This window comes from Podarcis tiliguerta, assembly GCF_965153285.1.
Source record: "Podarcis tiliguerta genome assembly, chromosome: 6".
In the NCBI taxonomy this organism is placed as follows: Eukaryota; Metazoa; Chordata; class Lepidosauria; order Squamata; family Lacertidae; genus Podarcis; species Podarcis tiliguerta.
Window position 1 is genome coordinate 19397370 of NC_139539.1, and position 15498 is coordinate 19412867.

Below are 15498 nucleotides of genomic sequence, written 5' to 3' on the forward strand. Positions count from 1 at the left end.
ACCCACTATTGGTCATGACCTGCTTAATCTGCCGCGGCCTGTCTTCACATGCAGGGGAAGTCTCATGGAGGGCTTGAGACCCATTGTAGAGGCTATTCCTGGGGTGTGGCCTCTGTCTCGTGCTGACAGCTTCTAGGAGCCACAGGTGAGAGAGAGCTGAGTGAAAGGAGGGCAGGGGAACCAAAGGTAGACAAACTACCCCTCCCCTAAAATCCCATGCACTCCATGTCCTTATGTAAGGGGAAAGTAATGGAGTCTATTCAGGCCAAACTCATTCTCAGGTGTGTGGAAAGCACAGTATGAAGGGTTAATATAATGTTTGCATTGATGAGAGGGTATGGAGCTATGTGTGTTCCTATCTGGAAGAGGAACTATCTGGAACCTGCTTGGTGAGTCTTCTGTTTTAGATTTTTCTGCTTGACAGCAGCTGGCAGTTTGCATTACTGGAGGTGTGGTGTGAAACTGCAACTTAATCTGCCCCATTGCCCCATTGTCTATTGTCTTTGTAACATTTCCAACAGGCTGCAATTGTTTTCTGTGAAAGGGGTATTATTCATCCCATGACATATAGCCAAAACGCAATGCTTAATCCTTGTGTTTTCTTAGGAACTCAAAGAAGCCCTTAAAAGCCTGTAAGGCAACTGGGGCCCTACCTCTCTGCCATTTACAGACAGCAACAAACAAGATGACCTGAATCTGCTTCTGAAAGCTGGTAGATGCAAACCCTTAACCAAGCATTAGACCTGGGAGTCATGGCAGAACTTTCTCCCCCACAGGCAATGCTAACAGTGAATACATGGATGCTTACTTCTGAGCACACGTTTATAAGATTGCACAGCATGTCTTCCCTTGGTTTACTTTAGCAGATGCCATACATATCCACGCCTATTTAAACTGCAAGTAGCTCTTTCAAAAAAGTCAACGTGTGTGTGTGTGTGTGTGTGTGTGTGTGTGTGTGTGTAAGCCAGTCTTCTTACATTTCGCTGGCAGCCAAATAAAACATTTTCATGTGTAGGGAATGAACAATAGATGCATAAGTGACTGTCGTGACTAGAGACTTGCCAAGCCAGGCAGAGCCAACGACTGATTTGATTTAATAAACACAAACAGGGCCAGATTTCAGTGGAGACTTGCAATGGCCTTCTGCATTGTCTGAGAACAGCCCATCACTAACGCTCCTCACATAGCCTCTCTCCCTGCAGGAGAGGGACCAGCGAAAAAGAGGTAACTGCATTCCCATCATGAATGTTTTATTATTCCTTCTTTTCCTATCTGACATTCATTTTACAGAAACAGAGTGCAAGGACCTGCAGCCTGCAACAGAGGAAGCAGCTTCCATCAGGGATGGGGAACCTGTGGCTCTCCGGATATTCTGGGACTCCAAATCCCATCAGGTGCAAGGTCAGCATGGTCAGTCATCAGGGATGGTTGGAGTTGCAGTTCATCAACATCTAAGGGGATGCATGGAAACCCCTTAACAAATGTGGCTATTTAGTTACCATGAAAGGTTGAGGTGGCATTTCCCTTTACATGAGTGCGAATAATACCTGGAATATGTACATTAGCCAGGCAAGCTGGTATATAGTAAGATTTTAGTTCATACAGTAATGACTAGATATTTTATTTGCTCTGCAGCCCAAGTAACAAAGATTGAAGGTGCGTCCAGTCTTGGTATATCAAAGGGATATAGGGATATAGGGAGAAAGGTTGTTTTCTGCTGCTCCAGAGAAGCGGACATGGAGCAATGGATCCAAACTACAAGAAAGAAGATTCCACCTAAACATTAGGAAGAACTTCCTGACAGTAAGAGCTGTTCGACAGTGGAATTTGCTGCCAAGGAGTGTGGTGGAGTCTCCTTCTTTGGAGGTCTTTAACCAGAGGCTTGACAACCATATGTCAGGAGTGCTCTGATGGTGTTTCCTGCTTGGCAGGGGGTTGGACTCGATGGCCCTTGTGGTCTCTTCCAACTCTATGATTCTATGATTCTATGTCCGTCCATCTGTCTATCTGTCTAGACCAGGAGAGCTTAACCACAGTAGTTCAGGCAATGGCGATCTCAAGACCAGATTACTGCAATGCATTCTTCCCTTGCACTTGACCCAGAAAGCTAGTACTGCAATTCTACAGACATCTGCACTGGTGGCCCACTTGCTACAGAGCCAAGTTCAAGGTGTTGCTAATTGGAATTCCCTTAACAGCTTGGGCCCAGTTTACTTGCCCCACTCAAACACTTTGGTCTGTGGAACTGGCGCTGTTACAGGTGCTGCATAATACTCGTTCTGCACTTGGGGGAGGGGGAACAGGCCCATTGCTGTGACAGCAAATACACTTTGGAACTCCCTGCCGATTGACACCAGGCAAGTGACTACGTTGTACTCTTTTCATTGCCTGCTTAAAACATTTTTGTTTAGGCAGGTCTATCCAGGATTATAGACAGTGATGTATTTTCAGCTCTTTTTAGTCTACTGTTAATTTTAATTATTTCCATAATGTTTTTACTACATATTTTTGGTCTTTATTGGTAATTATAGAAATATGATAAATAATACTAATATTATTGTGTTTGTTTGTTACTAACTATATTATGTATTGTTGTGTTTTTATATTGCAAAATGCCTTGTGATCCTCAGATGAAAGGCAGCATATAAATTTAATTAACAACAACAACAACAACAACAACATAATAATAATAATAATAATTTTGATATTTCTTGTAAACTGCTTAAAGGCTTTAAGGGTGTGTGTTTGTGTGTATGCTGCCACAAGCTTTATACCTTGTTTGATTATTGATCTTTATTTTATTTCCTTATGTAGAATGTGTACAAGTGTTTTAATCTGTGCTTAGTTTATTGCTGATTTAAATTACTACTTAAATGTTTTAAATTGCTGTTCTAACAGTTTGTACTGATAGTTTTATTATTTTTCTCTTTTTGCAAACTACAGTCAAGTGGCATATACATTTTATGAAGTAAGTAAATAAATAAAAATTTTGTTTGCATTTTGATATCCTACAGGTCAGACTAGATATGATGATGATGATGATGATGATAACTTTATTAATTATACCCTGCCCATCTAGCTGGGTTTCCCCAGCCACTCTGGACGGCTCCCAACAGAGGACTAAAAACAGAATAAAACTTCAAACATTAAAAACTTCCCTAAACAGGGCGGCCTTCAGATGTCTTCTAAAAGTCAGATAGTTGTTTATTTCCTTGACATCTGATGGGAGGGCATTCCACAGGGTGGGCACCACCACCAAGAAGGCCCTCTGCCTGGTTCCCTGTAACCTAACTTCTCGCAGTGAGGGAACCGCCAGAAGGCCCTCGGTGCTGGACCTCAGTGTCTGGGCTGAATGATGGATTATAACAGTCACACCACTTGCTTTTCGTTTGTTTGATAAGAAATAAGTAGATTGGGGAGGGAGAGGGAAATAGACTCTCTGGTCCAGCTACATTCCCATTTCAGGTGCTCCCCCCACCGCATGCTAACATATGGCTGCTACTAGCAATAAAAAAGAAAGAAAATAAAATGAAAGAAAATCCAGCACAATTGCGAGTGGTGCAATTATTGTCATACCTAGCCTGGCCCCAAAAGCCCCACAAGTTGATTCAGAAATGCATAGCATGGGTGGTTATGGAATCCCTGGTCACGACATCCCTGCAAAGAGTACCAGCAGGCCTTCACCTTCGTTTCTTTCCTGCAACCCCTCCCTGAGCATATTTGGGGGGTGCCAACCAACCTTGCAGAAATGCCAGTGCCTTTCCACTCATGCAAGATATCCCTGGATCCAAGCCGTCATTCCTATTTTGTGGAGAGTGCTCAGACCAGCAGCATCTTCCATACATCTGTTTATTCGTAGCAAAGAAGTATGGGATAGCTACATTTATTAATGAATCGGTTGATCAATTTATACTCCACCTTTCCGGGGGGCGGGGGGAGTCTTAAGATAGTTCACAACATATTCAACAGGGGCTGGGAACATCCCAAGGGCCACAGTCTTTCTGGGGAACCTCCTGGGGGCCGCACACCAGAGGCAAAAGTGGGCCGTGCATTACATGTGAATTTTACCTTTGTGCAGTAGACAGGTTTCTGCAACACTAAGACACCCCTCTCTAGCCTCTATCCAGGCAAACAAGAAGCACTTTCCAGCCAGGCAAAAGCACTGGTGGCCTGGAAGTCCTGGAGAGAGTCCTGGGGGCCAGATAAGAGAGGCCTAGGGGGCCATGTTTGCTCCACATGCCCGAGGCTCCCTGTTGCTATTAAGCAGTAAAGCATTTTTACAAATCGGCACACTAAAATTTAAGCAGCATAAAACAGAGAAACCCAACAATCCATAAAGTCATAAGCTGTGACAGTGGCAGAGGAAATCCCAACGACGACTGCAACTAGCACCTCATCACAGTAGCATGAAACCATCTCAGCTGGCTGTTGAAGCCAATTTTGTTTTCTCAGTGCGTCAGGTTCAGAGGGAAAATGGAGCAGTGCTACTGAAGATAGTTCCAGAGTACAATTAGGAGCAACATAAAAATCACCGAGAAAGCTTATACAAAAGTAATGGTATGGAATACCATGTACTGGTGTGGAATACTGAGTTCATGTAGAACTGCCTGTTAAACTTCTTTCTTTTAAATGAGGACTCTTAAGGCAGTGCGATGTAGTGGTTAGAGTGTCAGGCTAGGACATGGGAGACCAGATTTCAACCCCCCAGTCAGCTGCGAAGCTCACAGACCTCGGGCCAGTCACTGCCTCTCAGCCTGACCTACCGCACAGGATTGTTGTGGGGATTAAATGAAGAGGGGGAGAATCAGGTATACTATCTTGAGTTCCTTGGAGAAAAAGATGGGATACAAATGCAAATAATAATAATAATGCTCTAATGCGGAGGTTCCAAACTGACCCTAATTGAGTGATAAGAGCATTCTACGTGGTGCAGAAGTACGAGACATGTGACTCTCCCCCACCCCAAGTCAGAAAGTGAAATAGAGAATTGGGGAAGCTTTATTATGTCTTAAATGAGCAATCTTGGAGCTGCTTGAAAAGCTTGCTCTGTAAAACCCCCCTCCCCACCACTATCCCTAAGCCCAGATCTGTGGGAGCTCGTAGCTGTGGTTATTCATTGGAAAGGACATGCCTATGCTTCATGGTGGAAGGTAGACTGGGCTCTACAGATACATCTCTAGGGGGATCTGGCAACAGATCTCAGTAGGAAAACTGAAAAAAATATTAATTGATTGCTTATCTTTTAGCCTTAATGTTCCTTATAACTGGTTGCCTCTGACCAATAAACACATTGTTAATATGTTGCCTGACTTATGCAACTGTACTGGCCACCTAATTAATTTTCTGTTAGCATCCCTGATGTTTAGTAATTCAGAAGTAGACTTGTACAGTTGAGGCTGGTCCATTTGAGCTATGGGGGCATTGCCCCACCAACTTCAGCCTGCTCTTAGCCACCTCCCCTCACCTGCCTGCCACTTATTTAATACTTCTTCTTAGCCTCTGTGTCACCCCTTTTAGAACTTAGCAGGGAAGAGAGGAGGGGAACCCCAGTTAGTTGGCTGTGCCGGTCACCCACTGTGCCTCTCCCTGCCTTCCACTCTTCATGTACCAAAGGACATCATCCATCACTGGATGGATTTAAAAGGTGCCCCTGTTCAGGGTGTCAAAAATCCAGCAGGCTGCAAATGTTGATGGACTCTCGAGTCTCTTCACATGCAGTCAGCATCACCAATGATCAGGGATGATGGGAGCTGTCATCTAGGAATATCTGGAGGACCACTGGCTCTGCTATCCTTACCCAAAAATCATTTTTAATATGAGTACTCACAAAAAAGTGCTCCCAATATTGCCAGGGGAGATTGACAATGCCTCACATCTAAAAATTGTGTTCTTTCTCCATAACTATGAGTTGCTTGCATTACAATGGATAAAGAGTCAGTTGATTAGTTAATTGATCAAAAGCTTGTTCTGCTGTGTGGGATCCCTAAGTCATGCCCTGATAGCACTGCTGTATGTGCCTTCAATGTTCATCTCGGTGGTTTAAAAAATATTTGCTTTTAACCCTTCTCCTCCTCAAAATCTGCACCACGGGGAATTGGCCAGCCTTGCAAAGCTGTTGCACAAAATCCCCTACATAATTTGTGTGAAGTGTTTCCTGCTATTAAGGAGAATCACTGCACCCACTAAACACTGGCTATGCCCCATCATGATCCTGTCAATCCAGTTGTATGCCAGCTGCCCATATGCTCACAGACTCCTTTCAAATAGGAGATTTGAAGGGAAATAGACCTTTGCTAAACTGTTGCTCTGGGTTAAATTTTCTTTGTTGATTACATAGTCATCCCACCCTTCTAGGAACTCAGAAGTGTGTGTTATCTTCTCCCTCCCCATTTTATCCTCACAACAACCCTGTGGAGTAGGTTAAGCTGAAAGATAGTGACTGGCCTTTGATCACCCAGTGACTGAGTGGGGATTTGAACCCTGGTCTCCACAGTCTCAGTTTGTCACTTTAACCACTATGCCATCTAGGCTTAGAAGACAGTTTTGACTATTGTGCCTTCACTTGCAGGAGTCTGGGACCCATCAAAAACCTTCCCTGAAGCTCTGCGCTTGGTACACAGTCGACGCTGCATCATAGACTGTAGCCAGCAGCACAAGTACAGTGCAGGTTAATTTATGGAAAAAAACCAAACCTCTGCTAAAAAGTCACACAATTACGATGGATTAATTGTGCGACTCTTTGGCCAATTAATGATTCAATCCGCATCCATCTTCGTTCGAGTAACTCAAAGTTCCGACAGCCACAGAGTTTTGGCCTCTTGCAGCAAAGAGAACGACAGAGTGCCTTGGCACCTTTTACGACCAACCCATTTATTGTGGCAGAAGCTCCCATGGACTCAAAGCCACTTCTTCAGTTACATAAAGGAGACAGTCCTAAGGTGGGGGCAAATGGCAAGGAGCTGCAAAAATGACAGCCAGCAATCTTAGGTGTACATATGTTGGCTTGGCACAGCTTTATAACCTTTCACAGATTGGTGGTATTTGTTGAGATGATTGTATGGACACACAGTAGCAGGGCAGCGAACTACTGACTGAGCAAGAAACAGTGTCAATAGCCCAGATCTCCTGGTATTAGGAAGCCCATCAACACATGAGGAGTGCAATTTTTCAAAAAGAATCCTTTCTCTCCTTAAACCCACAAGTGATGGCATTGAAGTTCTCGGCGCCTTGTAATGGAGATGTTTCCCAAGCGCTGCACGTCCCAGCTGTCCCCCTCTCTTCTCCCCCATCCCATCCCACCCCGCCTGCCCCCACCCCCGTGGCGGGCCGGCCCTCCTTCTCCCCCCTCTCTCCCCCACCCTCTGCGCCTCGTCCCTCCCCCTCGTGGTCCCGGCACTCACCCGCGGCTCTCCGTGGGTGGCAGGCAGAGGAAGGGCTGCGTGCGACTCCGCTCCTACATCAGACACACAGTCCGGCGCCGCAGTGGTGGCGGCAGCAGCAGCAGCCAGCCAGCCAGCTAACCTTGCCCTGCTAGCCAGCAAGGTGCGAGCGCGCTGTCGAGGAGCGCTGTCCGCCCCCTGTTGGTGCTGAACAGCCCCTTGAGCGCGCCTCTCCGCGCTCTCCTTGCCCAGCCGCGGGGTAAGGGAGGGCGGCGGCAGGAGGGCGCTGCCATGGGCGCCGCGGCAGCTCTCCAAAGTTTGCCGGTGCACAGGACGGAGCCCAGCTGAAGGAGGAAGCGCCCGGGAGTCCCCCTGCCCACACGCTGCACGCCTCTCCGCGCGGAGAAGGTAAGGGGAAACGGGGCTCGCTCGGTCCTGCCTGAGCTTGGGAGTGTAGGGAAAGGGAAGTCGAGGCAAAGTCGTGCGGACGCCCACGGGCTCCTGACACGCGCGGGTAGAGGGGTGCCTTGACCTCCAGTCCACACGAAAGCGCCAGGGGGCGGCGGGGAGAGAGACTCGGCAGCGCTGTCGTATTGCAAATCACTTGCCCCGAGTTACTTCCTGGGTTATTCGCTCTGATGGAGTCATGGGGGGGGGGGGTCGTCTTCTTCTTTGCAACCCGCTTCAATGCATGTTGAGGGTGGGAAAGAGTGATTTCCGATCCGCAGGGATGGCCCGCCATACAGAGGCAGGATGAGTAGTAGCTTCTCATCCGGATTAATAAATGCTGGGTATAAAGGGGCAAGGTTCTGTGTGCTATTACCTCGGGTAATGTTCCACCGCACTGTTTGGATATTACATGGGGGGGGGGGGGAGGAGAGAGAGAGAGAGAGAGAGAGAGAGAGAGAGAGAGAGAGAGAGACTGTGTACTGGGATAGGGGGCAAGTAGGATAGAAACACCCTGGCAGAGCAGAGATTGTGTGTTTGCAACTACCCCCAATACTTTTTTCTTTTTAAATCCACCACTACCTCCAGAATAGGTATGGTAACTAGTCCTCAAGACTAAGGGCTATATCCACAGCTATGGAAGAGCTCTGCTCAGTAGCAGAGCATGCAGAGGGTTCCAGGTTCTGTCCCTGGCATCTCGAGGTAGGGCTGCGAATGTCCCCTGCCTAAAACTCTGGAGAGCAACTGCCAGTCAGAGTAGGCAATACTGAACTAGAAGAATGAATGACTCAGTTTAATCAGGAATTGTGTGTTTGTGTGTGTGACAACTTCACAACAACTGAGGATGGCTCAGTTGGTAAAGCATGAGACACATAATCTCAGGGTTGTGGGTTTGAGCCCCACGTTAGGGAGAATATTCCTACATTTCAGGGGGCTGGACTCGATGACCCTCCTGGTCCCTTCCAACTCTGTGATTCTGTGAAGATCATTACATTACAATTTTGTGTGTGTGAAAGAGAGAGAGAGAAGAAAGAGGGAGACAATTTGCAGAGCAGGTGCTGCACTAGAGATTCCTCTGCCCTCCCAGTTAGAAGACTTGTGTGAGTTGGGTATCTTTCCAGACACATCACAGAAGCAGGTAGGATAATACTCTGGACGGTAGTGGCTGTGTGCAATGCAGCATCACCAGCCAAGGGATAGGATATCGAAAGCCAGTGTGGTGTAATGGTTAGAGTATTGGGACTATGGCTCAGGAACCCCAGGTTCAGATCCCTGCACAGCCATGAATGAACCTCACTGGGTGACTTTGGGCCAATCAGTAACTCTCAGCCTAACCCCCCTCACAAGGGGTAGAGGGAAAAGCCATGTGTGCTCTTTGGAGAAAGCAAAGTATGTAAATGTAATACAATAAATAGATACATGAAAGTAAGTACTACTCTCCATCCAAGGACTATGCTTTTCACCTCACTATTTTAAAAGCAGAAGCTGAAAGCTAAACTGTGCTGGAGGAGTATGCATATAAGTTTTCTGTCCTGTGATGGAACATGTCTCAGACTGTAGACATGTTCACATGTTGCACTGGACACAGGTACAAGCTGCAGGTACACGGGTTTGTTTGAAAGTGCACACTTGTTGATTTGTACAGCTCAGGTGCACATAGGAACAAAGGAAGCGGCCAGCTTCTGTGCCTGATGTTGGTCTTTCAAGCTCAGGGTTGTCTGCGACACTGGCAGCAGCTCCCCAGGGTCTCAGTCTCTCCCAGCCCTGCCTGGAAATTCCCCGGGGATTTACCAGGAACCTTCTGCATGCAAAGCAGGAGCTCCCTGGCTGAGCTATGGCCCCCCCCCCAAAAAAAACACACCCAGATTGCACATTCATTGGATGTTATAGGTGAATAACTCTACAAGTGTGCAGCTAAACTCTTTGTGTGCACAGGTACACTCCTGTAATGTGCAAACACTCAATCTGAAATTCTCGTATGCATTTGTGAGGTGGAGGAGAGGGAATACCAAACAGTAGGTGTTGTGTGATTCCTGCTCAGAGATCATGGCTGTGTGTACAGGCTTTCTTCCAAATCCTGCGAGAGATTTCTTTAGAAAAGGATTTGCATGATACAGTATTCCTTCCAAAATAAGCAGGCAAGGAGGAGAAGTAGTGTGTGTGTGTGTGTGTGTGTGTGTGTGTGTGTGTAAGAGCTCCTCCCTCTCTCAAATATATGCCCATACACAAACACACCAGAGCAAATAATGTTGTCCTTAGTGCCAAGCATAAAGGTTAGATTTTCTCCAACGGGAGGTGTGTATACATTTCTTTGTACCGTCTCAGCTCCCCAGATCAGAAGCTATGCACCAACATGAGCTGTATGTGTGCGAGACCCAGCCAGAATTGGGAGCTTAGTATGACCCTCAGTCCAACAACAGAGTATGTTCTAACAGCCTTTTACAAAGGTGGAAAGACATCTCCAAGACCGGAGTGTGTGGTGAGAGAGATCTTTTCTCTTCGGAAACATTTATATAGCATTCCTCCCAATCTTTCCTATAAGAAGTTCAAGGTGGCGCACCTGATTCTCTCACCTCTGTTTTATCCCCACAACAACCTTGTGAGGTAGGTTAAGCTGAGAAATACTGACTGGTCCAGGAACACCCAATGAGCTTCATGGCTGCGTGGGGAATTGAACCTGAGTCTCTGTTGTCCTAGTCCAATACTCTAACCCAGGAGTGGCTAACCTGTGGTCCTCCTGATGTTGCTGGACTCAAACCCTTATCAACCCCAGCCAGGGATAATCAGGGGTGCTGAGAGTTGCAGAACAGCAACATCTGGGTGGCCACAAGTTACACGCCTGCTCTCTCCATCGCACCAAACTGGACCTCAGGAATACACTTCCTGTGTATTCCTGAGAGAGACAGACAACAGCTCTTGTGACTGTCACAACCACACCATACATTCAAAGCACATCTCTCCCCACCTGAAGCATCCTGGGATCTGTTGTTTGCCAAGAGTGCTGGAGATGCTAGCTTAAAAACTACATTTCCCAGGATTCTTTGGTAGGGGGTGTACTTTAACTGTACAGTTTGACTGTGACTGGTATGTCTCTGAAACCCATATAAGAGTCTGTGACCCACAAGTCTTCTCCTAAACCCTTCTGCCTAGGAATTGAGAGGGAAACACATTGAGAGGGTTGTGTTTCTGCACGAGAACAACCTCCCCCCTGCCACTGGAGCTGTGTGGGAGAAGGGGTGGGGTGGGGGAATGCATAAGACTAGGAAATCTTAGCCCAAAGGCAAGAAATGGAGATGGAAAAAGGGTCTCCCCTGGGAAGGTACATAGGAAGCCGTCTGGTATACTAAGCCAGGCTGTTAGTCCATCAAGCGCAATATTGTCTACAGTGACAGACAGGGAGCCTCCAGAGTTTCCCGGGCTTACCTGGCAATGCTGAGGACTGACCTTCTGCATGCAAAGGATGTTCTCCACTTTTGAGTTGCAAATCCTCCCTGCTGTGACTGTGTATCAGAAAGACCCTTCATAACATTGCTATTATGTTCGATACACCCCCTCAGAGAAGGAGCTATAAGTGGGAGAAATCTCAGAGCAAAGACTGAGTGGGTGGCATGTGTGTGCGATTTCGGGGTACGCAGATATGCCTTTGTGTGCACACGTACGTTCCTCAGACAGACACTTCCTTTTTTCTTTTTTCTTTGCAAGAGCAAAGGCTGCGTGTCAGAGAAACTCTTGCCCTCCACCCTGCTCTGTTCTTTATTTCCTCATGCGACAGAGACACAGAAGAGGCATACTCAGGGCCAGTTCTGACGCAATGATTTGGATAAATATATATTGAAAACATCATGGCAGGATGGAAAATCTACATATGGTTCTGCAGGGATATGCCAGCAAAATCTTCAGGTTTTGCACTGTGGGCATAAGAGTTTGCTACTATACCCCAGTACATAATCAGTGTTCAAAGGGGAAATATGTTGTATTCTGAGAGAGAGAATGAGAATGAACAAGTTACTCCAGTGGGAGTTACAGTAGGAATAGTGATCGTGGAATCATAGAACTGGAAAAGATCCTTGAGATCATCCAATCCACACCCTTGTCCAATGCAGGTCTTACTCTAGGACATCTGACTGCATGGGGGGGGGGGAGGTCACGATCAGTGATAAGTTTTGAGGGAGGCATAAATCAAATGTTTCTTTCAAAACAGGCCCATTCCTTGTTCAGTATCTGCTACATCCAAATCAGACCTAGACCCAAAGTTCAGAATCATTGGACCTTTCTGTCAGTTTGTTTGTGCTGGTGTTATGACCCCTCAGATTTGGGCTGTGCCTATGTTTTCTAGGGATGGAAACTGATAAAAGGATCACTTATTCTTCTGTCTTTCAAATATCAATCAAATCATGAACTGGTTTACATTTCATTCAGTTTGCATATCCTTAAATCAGGGCTAGGGGCCCTTTTGTTGGACTCCGAGTTCCTATCAGCCTCAGCCAGCATGCCTAATGGTCAGCGATGAAGGCAAGTGAAATTCCCCATCCCTGCCCTAAACCTTCAGTATAGCTCAATATCGTTCAAATTGTCTGATATGCCTGCAATTTTAATAAGAAGTTACCACTCTTTGCTAGAAGGGAAACTTCTAAATATTACCTTTTTCATTCCCTTTTCATTTTGCCATCACCAACAGTCGTCCCCACCTCAGCCCAGAACTTGTGAATCTTTAATCCGAGCAGCATTTTGCCTCACTGAATGAAATTTGTTCACCCCAATTAATCTGGTGAATGTAGCATAGGGCAGTGGTTATAGAGTGCTGGGTTTTGACTGAGGAGAGCTGGGTTCAAATTCTTGGCCAGCTATGAAGCTCACTGAGTGACCTTGGACTGGTCAGATAGCCTCAGCTTCACCGGATTGCTGTGAGAGTAAAATGTAAGCCTCCCCGAGCTGTTGGGAGGAGGAAAAATATATTAAAAATGTGATGCTGATTGGAATCAGCTGACGAAAGCTTCCAGACCTAGCATTTTCTTCCCACACTATTCTTCCTTCCTAGAACTCGGGTGACCTCTTTACAGCAAGATCTACCATACAGCTTATATTTTTGTGAGCGAAGCATTCTTCTTTTGTGGGTGGAATATGCACGTATAGCCATTACGTTTGTGTTCAGGTTGTTTAGTGCTGTGGGTCTATTGTAGACGGACTTTATTGATGGGAGAAAGCACTCTAGAGAATAGCTGTCATTAGCTGAGCAGGTGGATTCACTTGAGAAGAAGTGATTGACGTAGAAATTGCTTGTCGTTATGTCGACACATAGTGCAGATCCCCTCTTCTTATGAGCATATGAACCTGCCTCTTACTGAATCAGACCTGTGGTCCATTTAGGCTGGCAGTGACTTTCTATACAGGTCTCACCAAAGGGTCTTTCCTAGCCTTGCTGAAGAAGCTGGGAATTGGATGTAGGCTGTTTTGCATGCGAGAGCCGTGCTCTCCCACTGAACTATGGCCCCTTTCCCCTGCCTAAGGGCATTCTATCACTCTCCATTAAATATAGAACTTCATATTTATCAGTGGCACCCTTTCCCCCCGCCCCCCTTTCAGAAATACTAGACATTCAAAGCAGCAGAAGCTAAGATGAAAATCTGCCATGTTTCAAAGCTGAACGGCGTTCTTCAGATCTCACATCTTGCTGGTTGAAATCCAAACTTGGGGTAAAAAATTGTGCAAATTTAAGTTCACAGACAGCTTGGCTGAAAAGGCAGAATCCGGCAATTTCACAGAATGGCATCTCAAAGTTCATGGTGATCTGTACCTTGTCTGTGTTGAATTCCAAGATACAGGTTTGGAGAGTCAAACAGAAACCCAGAATACATAGCCTCTCCAGCATAGTAGCTGCAGTTGCTGCTTCTTGAAAAGCTTCAAGTTTTTTTAAAGACACATTTAAACTTTTTAAAAAGTGGGTAAGATGTGTATCTGTATCTTTTCCTGCAACCGGCTTGAGCAATGGAGCTTAAATCAAATCCAGCAGCAGATTTGTACATCTACAGAGCCCATGGATAAGCAGTTTTATTTTTTGCTTAAAATGGGAACAGTTTCACGCTAGGGAAGAAAGGTCAAAATGAGTTTACCCTTGGAGGCTCAGGGCATTAAAGGTGTATGTGTGTGTGTACTTGCAAGCTTCCAAATGTACAGTATGCATTTTATATTTGCAAAAGGCACCCCTGATACTGAAGCATTGGCATGAGGAGCAGTACTGCATACTGTCTCTGTAATGAGCTGGCACACTGCACAGAAGGTCTTATTGCAGTGGTGGGCAAGAAAATGCCATTAAAAGCTTAGAACTGATGAGAGCAGTAGGAAGACGGCCCAGAGACTGATTTTCTCCTCAAATTGGTGAGCAGGCACCATGGTGTAGCAGCTACCAGAGCATGGAGAGATAGCTTGTGCATGGCATTTGTATCCACCCTTCCTCCAAGGAGCTGAGGCCAGCACCTCTAATTCACCCCCCCCCCACACACACAACCACCATTTTGTCCTCACAACAACCCTGTGAGGTAGGCTAGGCTGAGCAAGCATGTAATTCTCCCAAGTCCATGACTGGAGACAGTGGCGTAGCGTGGGGGGTGCAGGGGGGCCCGGCCGCACCGGGCACAACATCTGGGGGTTAGGGTTAGGGGGCGCAAATCCACGGGTTAGGGGGTGCAAATTACTTGCCTTGCCCCGGTGCTGACAACCCACGCTACGCCACTGACTGGAGATTTGAATGTGAGTCCAGTTCAATTTGCTCTAACACCCTGGCTACCTTTTGAAGCAAAGCGGTCCGGAGACAAATGAGAAAGGAACCCAGGGCAGCAAACACTTCTGTGATAAAACAAACACACACACACACCCCAAATTAAAAATGCAATAGATAAATAAATATATATACTTAGAATTGCTTTAAGCATTCTTTAAAAAACAAGAAAGCATCTAGAACGAACTCAAGAGCAGGTATGGCCAAATCATGGGCTTCCTCCAAATGTCAGTGCTACTCAGAGTAGAACTGTTGAAACGAAAGGACCTAAGTGAGTCATGTCCATTAACTTCAGTGGGTCTACTCTGAGTAGGGCGAGGATTGGATACAGCCCTCTGTGTCTGGGCAGGCCTACCAAACAAGAAAATTATGTCTTTAAAAAAGCAACATGTATTACTCAATTCATTTCAAAATGGAGGGCCGTAGTTATGCCCCCCCCCATTCTCCCCTTGCTCTGAGTGGCATGTCATGCCCTTGTATGTGCCTTATATGTTTATTTCAGAAGGTGGCTTTAGACAAACTCTTACCTTTTAACTCTTCCCTCCCCCAAATTGCCATAAGGGGACTTGGCCAGGTTTGCAAAGCTATTGCAAAAAATTCCCTACATAGAATTGGAAGGGACCCTGGGGAATCACCTAGCCCACCCCCACCCCCTTACAATGCAGAAATCTCAACACGCACCCTCCCATCCAATTTTAAACCGTACTAAGTCCTGCTTAACTTTGCAAATGTGCTAGTAATTTTATTGCTACACCACTAGGGGGGGACATAATTTGCATGAAGTATTTAGGAAAATAATTGCACTCATATTAAGTGTTACCCGCCTGTGGCCTCATTGTGATCTTGTAAATCCAGTTGGTTCTATGTGCTAGAACTTGGCCCTCCAGATGTTTTGGG

At 46.2% G+C, this 15498-nt stretch overlaps 1 protein-coding gene and 1 long non-coding RNA gene across 2 annotated transcripts in view; one reads left to right on the forward strand and one right to left on the reverse strand.

Annotated features, from left to right (window-relative positions):
* Positions 1-15498, reverse strand: part of LOC310680449 — a 421426-nt gene that overhangs the window by 392817 nt on the left and 13111 nt on the right. The gene's annotated exons all lie outside the window — the stretch shown is intronic.
* LOC310680364 (opsin-5-like) overlaps positions 7435-15498 on the forward strand; it is a 72345-nt gene continuing 64281 nt past the window's right edge. The window contains exon 1 of the mRNA XM_083447010.1: positions 7435-7787. The gene's annotated coding sequence lies outside the window, so the exon portion shown is untranslated. The remainder of the gene's footprint in view (positions 7788-15498) is intronic.